The sequence below is a fragment of the Seriola aureovittata genome, chromosome 17 (assembly GCF_021018895.1).
Source record: "Seriola aureovittata isolate HTS-2021-v1 ecotype China chromosome 17, ASM2101889v1, whole genome shotgun sequence".
Taxonomy (NCBI): domain Eukaryota; kingdom Metazoa; phylum Chordata; class Actinopteri; order Carangiformes; family Carangidae; genus Seriola; species Seriola aureovittata.
In genome coordinates, this window is record NC_079380.1 from 2006651 (window position 1) to 2017319 (window position 10669).

The 10669-nt window shown below is 42.5% G+C and overlaps 1 protein-coding gene across 1 annotated transcript in view; it reads right to left on the reverse strand.

The window, feature by feature from the left end:
* Window positions 1–10086, reverse strand: part of fbxl16 (F-box and leucine-rich repeat protein 16) — a 39865-nt gene extending 29779 nt beyond the window's left edge. The window contains exon 1 of the mRNA XM_056402299.1: window positions 9588–10086. The gene's annotated coding sequence lies outside the window, so the exon portion shown is untranslated. The remainder of the gene's footprint in view (window positions 1–9587) is intronic.
* Between the last annotated feature and the right edge of the window lie 583 nt (window positions 10087–10669).

Genomic DNA, 10669 nt, shown 5'->3' on the forward strand with positions numbered 1-10669 from the left:
GTCCCATTTCAAAGGCTCCTTCAAATGCATCCTTCTTTCCTGGACCATGAAAGATCCACTTTCGCCCAACCTATCCCAAGATTCATTGCACACTGGTAAGGAAAATAATATGGCAGCAACACTGACAGAGAGCCTGAGGATTACAATGTTGAATGTAAGTATTGGGTTTCAGCTCAGTTCAACCGTTAAAACCATGGGCCTCAAAACCTCAAGTTTTTGTGAAAAAAAGTTCTGTGTTCTCAAGGATGCTAGGCAACAGTAAGGGCGGGAACAGCTGATGACACAAAGCAAAAATCCTCAGTAGAGGATCTACGATGGCTAAGAAGGGCCAAACCTTTGTAGACCACCCCCCCGAATGATGTGGCCCCTGAAACGGGTGTTTCAATCATTATGATCTGAGCGAGGAATTGGTTTTTACCAACGAAACTTAACATTTATCAGGTGTATCTTTTGACCTCTGGCACCAGAATCAATCATCAGTTCAGTACTGAGGCCTTCAACCAAGACTCACTGAAAACACGACACTGAAGCTTCATGAATCCTGGACCAGTACCTTGTGTCAGCTTGTTGACAGAAAGACTAAGAGATGAAAGCAGATCTCTGCTGCCACTCATTCCTTATTTGTTTAGCTAGCAGATACCGTCCACCAGTGTAGTAGTACTCCAGTCCAGGACTCCGTCGCAAGTCCAGCGCAAATTTGTGCGACAGCTCTTTGTGTCAGAGCAGAGCACTGGAGCCCATTTTGGGACTTGACTCAGACTCAACCTTGATGACTTGGACAGGGACTCAGACTCAGGTAATGGGGACTGGACTTGGACTCTCTTTTGGTGACTTGGACTTGGTAAATTATACAGCGACAGTCAGGGGGGGTCAACTTTTTCTCCAGGGTGAAAGAGAACCCAGTACAGCGCAGACCCGTGCTTCAGTGAACTGAGATGTTACAGTCCTTACAGTATCTTGCTTGTTAATCTAAAGCTTTCACATAACTGTAGTGGAGTAGAAAGTGCAATATTTCCTCTCACATGGCATATGGCTGACCAATGGTGGAAATATGATCACTCAGTCAGTCAGTGACATTTGCCATTATGCCATTTGCCAACCTGCTGTTGTGGTTCAGCCAAAAAGGTAAAAGACAAACCAAAACACCAGAGCCACACAAAATACTATTAAAGTGACATAATAACCGAGCTAATAAACTAAAGCAGGAGCTCAGATAGACATGAATATGGTAAATATATTGTAATATTTACAATTACAGGCAGGTAGAATATATAAATGTTTCAACCCCCCTTAACTGTTGTTTGTTACTTCTTTTTTGGGGGGGTCTAAGTCTTAATCAGGGGGGTCAGACTCCGACCCCCCCCCCCCCCCATAATTCAAACCCTGCTCAGAATCAATCTTGTTCACTTGAGGACACTGGGGACTCGAGACTTGGCACAGACTTGGGGTTTAGTGACTCGACTAAAACACTGCCATTAGTTTTTGTGACACCACAGTCCACACATGCACAATTCCAGCTCTGAGGAAAAACATATGATCACTTCCTGTTTCTCACACATGAACATTATTAAATATAAAACAGTCACCAGACAAATGGCAGTTCAACCACATCATGTTCAGTATTTTCCCCAGCAGAGTCTCAGTGTTTACACCGCTATATACATATTGTAGTTTCATGCAGTGGGGGTGGGGGGGGGGTGTTTTCAACTTTAAAGATACTTTAACTGTAATTCACTGTAACAGTCATGATGAGTACTAGTTAACCTACAGTTCTTCTTAACTGAACAACATCAACCAACAAACAGATTTTTCGATAGATACTGTATATGATGATAATGCGTATCTAAACATCATATAGGTTTATATGTGGTAAATAAATATATGTTAATATTAACAGTAAAAGTAAACAATCAAAGAAACTGTGAGTTATAAAAGATACGTGGTTAATTTTACATTCAAATGTAGTTATAATATCTTTCATCTAAATTAGAACAAAATTCCTGGTTTTATTGAAAATGAATTCCTGTAAACGACTCAGCGATACAGGATCTACAAATATTATTATTTAACATTTTCAAATGGATTTCTCTTGTTTATTTTTTTTATGTTTTCAAGATGATAAAACCTTTTAGAAATGATTTGGATGTACCCCATTAGAAACTCACTTCATATTTTCTTGTTTTTATTTGGATATTATTGTTGTTTTTACTATAGTATTTTTGCTTGTATTAGTTTGCTATCACCTTTAGGTAGTCTAGTATTATCTTCTATTGTCAATTCTTCTGTTCTTTAATATTGTTCAATAATAACATTAATTAGGCGGAAGCTTCAAATAAGCCCATTTGGGTTTTCTGCCTCTCCCTGCACTGTATATTATTTATACTTGATATTCTCTGTGTATTTTGTTTAATTGTGCAAATAAAGAAATGAAAATATAATTAGATTTTAAAAAACAACTAATCCTCTAAATATGGGGTATAAAATTCTATAATCTTAAACATTTATCTTAAAGGTGCTTTTAAGCCTCCTCCTCTCTAAACTCAGCACTTCTTTATTATGGTGGTAAGAAGTCATTATACTCCTAACAGATTGTATCACTAACAATAAGTGACAGTAAATAGGATATGCTATCTTCACACACCTTCACCTTTTGCCTCTAACACACTGAAGGTTTATTCAGCTGTGTTCTAACACACAGGATCCTGCTGCACTGTTTCACAGCTGGTCTCTATGGTTTTTATCATCCACATTTATAAAGCAGTTTAGATCTGTTTTAACAGCACAGACATAAAGTTGCAGCTTGTTTCATGAAGTCCTGAATGACCACATACGCTGTTTGTCCCTAAATCATGATACGACCTGTAAGAGTGTCTCATGAAATAATGGCCGTCATGGAACAATGCCGGTTTGGTGAGGTTTAGGAAAAGATTATAGTTCGGGTTAAAATAAATTCTTTGTTAAGGTTTGAGACCTTCGTCGTCATGGTTATAACTATGTGGTTAAGGTTGTGGAACGGTCGAGAATAAAACCAACACTGGTCTCCTTTGTGAAAGTCCTGCGTTTTGTTGACCCAGCGTCTTCCTAACTTGAACTTTATCTCTCTTTATACTACATCACCTGACTTCCTCCTTTGCTTCCATCATGAAGATTATGACCACTAGAGGTCGCCTGAAAAAACACCTAGCAATGTGTGGTAATAAGCTGCTGCACAGATGAACTATGGACCGTCTGCTTTATCCATGTGCAATAAGGGATCTTTGAAGACCCTCTGATGAAATCAAGTATTTAACCTTGTTAACATCCATATGATGTTTTTATATAATACAGACATTTGATGAGAGAAATAATCATCAACTCCATGACTGAGTGTTTCCACCTTGAACTGCAGTGAACCAATGACAGTCTCATAAACACAGATTCAGACAGCCAGGGTTTCATACGTCACAAACCTAAGGAACCAATCCTGTCAACTTGTGGGGACAGGGGGTGGGGCTAAATCAACCTGAAACCTTGTCAGTACAGAGAGAGAGAGTTAGCGTTAGCACAACAACTAACACTGTGTCAGCCACTGCCAGTTACAAGCTAACAAACAACATAAACAGATAAAAGATGCTAACTACGCTAAGTGTTCTGATCCGTCTGCTAGTCTCTGGTTCTGGTCTCAGACTCCTCCTCTGAGTCTGGGTCTGACTGAGGCTCAAACATGTGGCTGAGTCTCTCTGATGTTTCCTCCTCTAACCATCTTGATACTCTCTGCTCTTTCACCTGTCCACCTGGAGACAGCAGGTGGTGGGCGGGGCTCAAGGCCTGATCCACATTTCTCAATCAGGAAGTAAGAGGAAATGAGCTTCAGACCCGATTTAATGTGTGAAAACCAAGTTAAAAATATGAATCATAGCAGAGGATTTTTAGAGAGTTTAAAACATGCCTGGAGGATCTTTAAATAAGCTCCAAAGACTTTTCATATTGGCTCTTTCAAAAGTGTTAATGGGCCACATTTCAGTCACTGCTGTTGTCTGACAACCGAAACAGAAAAACATGTCAGTTAGAACAGCTTTATTGTGAATTCAGCTAAATGCAGATATGACACAATGACATTGTGAATATGCTAATTAACATATTACATCACCTACCAACAATTAGCGACTTTTGCAGCAACTTTAGCTAATTTCCACTGAAAATAGTTACATAAAATAGTTATAAAACATTGACCACACACGGTCCGGTCACATACTGGGTTCTGAACTGGTCCTATTCTCTGGAACCTTTAAAGCAAAGCTCACTCTGTAAGTCAAAAGCACCGTTTCCAGCTCTCTCTTTAAGCTCCACCAGCTCATTCTCGTCTTCATCCAATCACAACCTGACACACTGGCCTTCAGCCAATCACTTGTAAGCTGTCAAACCTTAAAAGTGTCTCTCTCTCTGCTGTCATTCTGCACCCACCTCCACCCCTTCACCACCTCATCTCGGTTGCCCGACCATCTCCAATCAAACCATCCAATCAGAAGCTTCCTTTTCATGAAGACATTCCCATGCCTCCATTGCTCATTACCACTACCGCTGGTGTCTGGGCTCCGAGTGAAGTCTCATCTAATTGGAAGGACCTTAAACGTATGGACTGCTTTCCATGGTGATCCACATCCTGCCAGGGTCTAAGTGCCAAATTCTATTCACTCTGTTCACAATAAGTTCCATTTTACTTCAAAGTTCTCGTATTATTTTGTTCCTTTATTAGTCTCTCCTGGTTGAAATGATTTTGTGATCAACAGAATACAACAATTTTAAATCAAATGACATCAACCGTTAATCCTCAACTGCAGAGTTCGTCCATGTGTCGGATTCAAGACTCATAAATCTCCAGGTGTCTGACAGCAAACAGTGCTGAGGTGGGTTTAAAACCAAACCTGAGTAAAATATGAATCATGGACGCCTGCGATGCTTCTGGTCATCTGGAGCTAGGTCCAAAAACACGAGACGCGAACTGATTGTTCACATTTAAAAACAAGACGATCCAGCATCCTCCCCCTGAAACCTCATACTCTAAATCTGTTTGAGAGCACACAAGCTCCAGCTCAATCATGTGGGCCATGAGGAAAATGAACTTGATCCCCAACTGACATCTCCAAACATTTTTCATCACTATTGCATAAATATGTTTCTTGTAAAAATTATTTTCTCGTATGTGTTATATCACAATAAGCTAGAGAAGATTAGATTTTCTCTGAAGGGTTCACAGAGTTACTTTGGGTAAATATGGACACCTTTACTGGACTATGTAAAGACTGCTTGGTACACATGCGTTTTTCACTGCACATATATTTATTACTTTATTTTTTGTCTGTCTGTTTATATTTATTAATTTATTTTAGGGCCCCATGCACTAAGTGTAGGATTCCTGTTCTTATTGTCTTATCTCACCATAACTTGATGTTCACGTGTGGCCTCGTAGCTCAAGCACATCACCTGCCTTTAACTGGGACCCAGTATTTGGTGGTGAACCGGGGCTCAGGTCCAGACTTACCTGCTGTCAAATTCTCCTTATGCCTAATGGTGTTGAAACTCCATGCACATCATCTTTACATAACTCTGTCTTCTGACCATGCCATCTGTGCAATATGTGACAGGGATGTTATATATTGTAACTTACTACATTTTTGTTTGTTGTTGAACTCTGGACTTCCCCACTACATATTAAGTATTTGATGGTCTCTGTATGGCATCGTCTTCTCCTGTTTATCTCTGCTAGGGAGGGAGGGAGTTCAAGCTTGGGTACAATTGGTTTTGCTATGTTGGGAAAATTTCTACGTCACAAACCTAAGGAACCAATCCTGTCAACTTGTGGGGACAGGGGGTGGGGCTAAATCAACCTGAAACCTTGTCAGTACAGAGAGAGAGAGTTAGCGTTAGCACAACAACTAACACTGTGTCAGCCACTGCCAGTTACAAGCTAACAAACAACATAAACAGATAAAAGATGCTAACTACGCTAAGTGTTCTGATCCGTCTGCTAGTCTCTGGTTCTGGTCTCAGACTCCTCCTCTGAGTCTGGGTCTGACTGAGGCTCAAACATGTGGCTGAGTCTCTCTGATGTTTCCTCCTCTAACCATCTTGATACTCTCTGCTCTTTCACCTGTCCACCTGGAGACAGCAGGTGGTGGGCGGGGCTCAAGGCCTGATCCACATTTCTCAATCAGGAAGTAAGAGGAAATGAGCTTCAGACCCGATTTAATGTGTGAAAACCAAGTTAAAAATATGAATCATAGCAGAGGATTTTTAGAGAGTTTAAAACATGCCTGGAGGATCTTTAAATAAGCTCCAAAGACTTTTCATATTGGCTCTTTCAAAAGTGTTAATGGGCCACATTTCAGTCACTGCTGTTGTCTGACAACCGAAACAGAAAAACATGTCAGTTAGAACAGCTTTATTGTGAATTCAGCTAAATGCAGATATGACACAATGACATTGTGAATATGCTAATTAACATATTACATCACCTACCAACAATTAGCGACTTTTGCAGCAACTTTAGCTAATTTCCACTGAAAATAGTTACATAAAATAGTTATAAAACATTGACCACACACGGTCCGGTCACATACTGGGTTCTGAACTGGTCCTATTCTCTGGAACCTTTAAAGCAAAGCTCACTCTGTAAGTCAAAAGCACCGTTTCCAGCTCTCTCTTTAAGCTCCACCAGCTCATTCTCGTCTTCATCCAATCACAACCTGACACACTGGCCTTCAGCCAATCACTTGTAAGCTGTCAAACCTTAAAAGTGTCTCTCTCTCTGCTGTCATTCTGCACCCACCTCCACCCCTTCACCACCTCATCTCGGTTGCCCGACCATCTCCAATCAAACCATCCAATCAGAAGCTTCCTTTTCATGAAGACATTCCCATGCCTCCATTGCTCATTACCACTACCGCTGGTGTCTGGGCTCCGAGTGAAGTCTCATCTAATTGGAAGGACCTTAAACGTATGGACTGCTTTCCATGGTGATCCACATCCTGCCAGGGTCTAAGTGCCAAATTCTATTCACTCTGTTCACAATAAGTTCCATTTTACTTCAAAGTTCTCGTATTATTTTGTTCCTTTATTAGTCTCTCCTGGTTGAAATGATTTTGTGATCAACAGAATACAACAATTTTAAATCAAATGACATCAACCGTTAATCCTCAACTGCAGAGTTCGTCCATGTGTCGGATTCAAGACTCATAAATCTCCAGGTGTCTGACAGCAAACAGTGCTGAGGTGGGTTTAAAACCAAACCTGAGTAAAATATGAATCATGGACGCCTGCGATGCTTCTGGTCATCTGGAGCTAGGTCCAAAAACACGAGACGCGAACTGATTGTTCACATTTAAAAACAAGACGATCCAGCATCCTCCCCCTGAAACCTCATACTCTAAATCTGTTTGAGAGCACACAAGCTCCAGCTCAATCATGTGGGCCATGAGGAAAATGAACTTGATCCCCAACTGACATCTCCAAACATTTTTCATCACTATTGCATAAATATGTTTCTTGTAAAAATTATTTTCTCGTATGTGTTATATCACAATAAGCTAGAGAAGATTAGATTTTCTCTGAAGGGTTCACAGAGTTACTTTGGGTAAATATGGACACCTTTACTGGACTATGTAAAGACTGCTTGGTACACATGCGTTTTTCACTGCACATATATTTATTACTTTATTTTTTGTCTGTCTGTTTATATTTATTAATTTATTTTAGGGCCCCATGCACTAAGTGTAGGATTCCTGTTCTTATTGTCTTATCTCACCATAACTTGATGTTCACGTGTGGCCTCGTAGCTCAAGCACATCACCTGCCTTTAACTGGGACCCAGTATTTGGTGGTGAACCGGGGCTCAGGTCCAGACTTACCTGCTGTCAAATTCTCCTTATGCCTAATGGTGTTGAAACTCCATGCACATCATCTTTACATAACTCTGTCTTCTGACCATGCCATCTGTGCAATATGTGACAGGGATGTTATATATTGTAACTTACTACATTTTTGTTTGTTGTTGAACTCTGGACTTCCCCACTACATATTAAGTATTTGATGGTCTCTGTATGGCATCGTCTTCTCCTGTTTATCTCTGCTAGGGAGGGAGGGAGTTCAAGCTTGGGTACAATTGGTTTTGCTATGTTGGGAAAATTTCTACATCACAAGACGAGAACTGTTTACATTAATACAACATAAACTTAACGTAGGGTATGGTTTGTTAGAGTCCCTCTGTCACCTTCTCCCTGTCAAGATATCTGATAACTGGACGGTACCTGGTCCAGCTTACACCTGCTCTGTGCACAGTAGCAACATGCAGCACTGCCTTCTCCACACAGAGGTACAGTCCATCCTCTGCTGTAGTGCTCAGCAACATCACCTCTCTGATGCTCTGGGATCCTTTTTCACACTTTCCTCATTTAGACTCACTGAAATCACCACAGCTCTTCACACACACTGAGGCGATGGCTTCCGTGGTATCGGAGATGTTTTGTTTTAAAGGAGGTGAACTACTTTCTCAATATCAGCATTAAACGTTTCCTCTGGATCTCTGGAGTCACTGCAGGGAACCGTCTTTGGCTCTTAGTTGATGCAACAGTGTCTTTGGTTTTTAGGTGTGTTGACAGTTGGTTAGCTATGCTAAGCTAAATGCATGTGTCAGCCTCATGGAGAAAGTTTGCTTTGCAAAGTCTGTTAGTTTGTTCACATGGTTATTATTTATTTCCAAACACTAACAGTGCCAGTAACACTTGGTCACACCTTCCATCTCCTCCTTACACAGCCTATAGATATCGGTTGCCATGTTGGATCTACCTCCCTCATGTAGAAGCTTTGTCAAGTGTGTTGATGTCATAGTGATGTCGTCAGGGTTATCTCAGTTTCCAGACTAGTTGCATTATGGGAAGTGTAGCTACCCCCCACCCCAAAAAAAAAAAAAAAAACCCATGCTTTGCAACCAAACATTGATCATATCCACAGCTTTTCTGTTCTGCAGGGAATCTAAAAGTTTCAAACACACTGATGATTTTCCAGCCTCAGCGCCGCTTAATAAAAATGGGTCTGAGTCCCTACAGTCATTAACGTTAGAGGCTACAGAGACTGAGAACAGCTGACAGAGCATCAGGGTGGAACCAGGACAGAACACAATCTCTGAGAAGAACCGTGTGGAGGAGAGAACCACTTTTCTTCTTCTGCTGCTGCTGCTGCTGCTGCACAGATGAGAAGGGAAGAGGTTGCGTCACTGACAGACGCTGGCGTCATTGTGTTTGTTAATAATACGCAGCTCGATGCGGCTGATCAGCGCCGTCTCCCACAGGCCGCACCGCGCACACAAAGAGCCGGAACACCCAGCGCCGTGCACCCACATCATCTCCCCGCTCCCTCCGCAGTCTCCTCCGCCTCGTCTGAGCGGAGGAGCCGCAGTGTGGATGCTGCTGCCATATCCCAACACCCCGTCATCCATCACAAGCACAGACACACACACACACACACAAACACACACACGTACACACGCACACACACACTGCACCCATGGACACAGCCTCCGCGCCCGGCCTGTTTTTCGCAGCATCTCTTACCTCTCAGATGAAAATTCACTCGGACATTAATCCATGATCAGCGCGCTGCTGCCGCTGCTGCCTCTCGATCACGTTTCTCCCAATGTTGCGGCGCAGAGAGGGCGAAATAAATAATTATTAGGAGGCTGCCCTGCCCGTTATGTCCTATCGGGAGGCGAGAGATGCGCCTGCCGAGCCCATACATACACGAAGAGCGGCCGAGTCCAGAACCAGAATCAGTCCAGCTCAGGGTGGAGAACCGGTACACGACCTGCTCCGGAAAAAGCCCCTGCAAAGCCGAGCTGAACAGCCTCTCTGTTGTGTTTTCTGCCGCCTCGTCCTCTTCCACAACAGAGTGGCCCTCTCTGTCTCGTAATTTCTCCTCCAAACACACACACACACACACTCACACACACGCAGCGCGGAGCAGCTCCTCTCATTTAAAGAGATAGGATGAGGCAGCTGGAGCAGCTGAGCTCAGAGCTCTGTCTGCTTCTTATGTAACCTGAGCAGCTCTGCTCTGCTCTGCAGCCCGGCACAGGTAACTGCTTCACCTGTGTGACTGCAGCCAGCCCAACGGGAATATGTCTGTCACTGGATGCTGCACAGGGGATGGGTATGGAGGAGGAAGATGGGGGGGGGGGGGGGTGTAGCGGAGGGGGGGGGGGGGGGGGGGTCACATTGCCCCATGTATGTGTAATATGTGAAATATGGACATTTTACTTGTAACTGACAGGACATGTCAGCTGATCCAAACAAAAAAACGCTGCAAGTTCACTGAACTCCTGCCTCATGTTGGTGTCAACCAGCAGGAGATGACCTGAGTGTATCCCCCCACACACCACACACACACACACACACATCTCTGACACACTGTAAATATAGTGTGTTTAGATCTGGGAGTGGAGACTCTGAAACATGTCCAGTGTGTAGGTTTGTTCTCGTTGGTGGGGACACAACAACCCTTACAAAACAAAGAGGACTTTGTAATACTGTCAACTAGGGCTGCACAATCAATGTAAATATAATTGAAATCAAAATGCGGACAAGTGCAATATCCAAATAACAGGAGCTGCATTTATTTGATAAAGGTCAAATGTGTC